Below are 1,505 nucleotides of genomic sequence, written 5' to 3'. Positions count from 1 at the left end.
AGCCTCTGGGGACGGGACTGAGAGCAGCCAAAAGTGCTCCCTCCACCTGCTCTGTTGATCCCGTGTGGCCTGCCCCACCCAAGCCATTTGCCAGATAGCCTCAGGCAAAGGCTAGATTAGCACCTCCCTAGAGGACAGAAGTTTTCCCACTGCAGACACAGCTGACTCTCACAGCCAGTTGGCCGGGTGGTCAAATCCCCCCAGTATTAACTACAACAATCAAGGCTTAACTACAACAAGACTGCGCACAAAGACCACTAGGGGGTGCATCAAGAAAGCATAAAAAATGCGGAGACAAAGAAACAGGACAAAACTGTCAATGGAGGATATTGAGTTCAGAACCACACTTTTAAGGTCTCTCAAAACTGAGTCTTTTTAAAGTTTTTATTTCTCTCTTGAAACCTAAAAAGTTAAATTGGCCTTATTTACCTATTCACCCAGTTGATTTTTCATAATTTTATCAAAATCAAAATGCTGATTCTTTTATAAACTTAATAACCCATCTATTTGTTTTATAGAATTAAGACAAAGTAAAAAATTATAGCTGAAGTTTCCAGATAATCAACATTATTTATGTAAAACACGGCAATCTAAATGCTGTTTGCATCCACAGCCACACGCTCTTTCCTTAAACCTCTAAATTAATAATGAATCCTAATTCTATATTCAAGGTGAAATGGAAAAATTGTTGTGTCATATAACATGGGATTGGTACTTTTCTGACAAACAAATCAGTTAAACAGTTAGATCTTAATAAGTTGTTAGACCTTATTTATTGCTCATTTAGAAGAGTTTCCGTATCACAAAACTCTTGTCCGTGTATTAGTGGCATGAGTTGCATGCACATCCTAAGTCAGAGATACTCATTTACAATGAACCTCCTCACTGAGCATCTTTCTAATTCTGTGGTCCTCCCTGGACCTGGGCCCCATCATCCCTAACCTCCGAATCCAATTGTCTTTAGCCTCTCCTCATTATCTCTGGACTCCTTCCTGACTCAAAACCTCAAGGTTAGGTGTTTTAAACAAGTTTCCATCAACTTCTTCTCCCACCAGTCTAGTTGTATACTTATTAAAAATCAGTTGTACTTATTTCACAACTGCTTATTCTAGTCACACTGGTTATTGCAAATAAAAGTTTAATTAAATATTATGTAAACTAATGTAAAAAAATATTTTTTTCTTTTTTTTAATTAAATCTTTGCTGTTCAGATTATTACAGTTGTTCTTCTTTTTTCCCCCCATAGCTCCCCTCCACCTGGTTTCCACCCCACCCTCTGCCCTTACCCCCCTCCCCACTGTCCTCATCCATAGGTGTATGATTTTTGTCCAGTCTCTTGCTGCACCCCCCACACTCCTTTCCCCTCTGAGAATAGTCAGTCCACTCCCTTACTATGCCCCTGGTTCTATTATATTCACCAGGTTATTCTCTTCTTCAGATTATTTATTCACTTGATTTTTAGATTCACTTGTTATTAGATGTGTATTTGTTGTTCATAATTTGTA

This window comes from Myotis davidii, unplaced genomic scaffold (genome assembly GCF_000327345.1).
Source record: "Myotis davidii unplaced genomic scaffold, ASM32734v1 scaffold334, whole genome shotgun sequence".
Classification (NCBI taxonomy): domain Eukaryota; kingdom Metazoa; phylum Chordata; class Mammalia; order Chiroptera; family Vespertilionidae; genus Myotis; species Myotis davidii.
The sequence above is the reverse complement of the archived record's forward strand: the minus strand, read 5'-3'. Positions refer to the sequence as shown.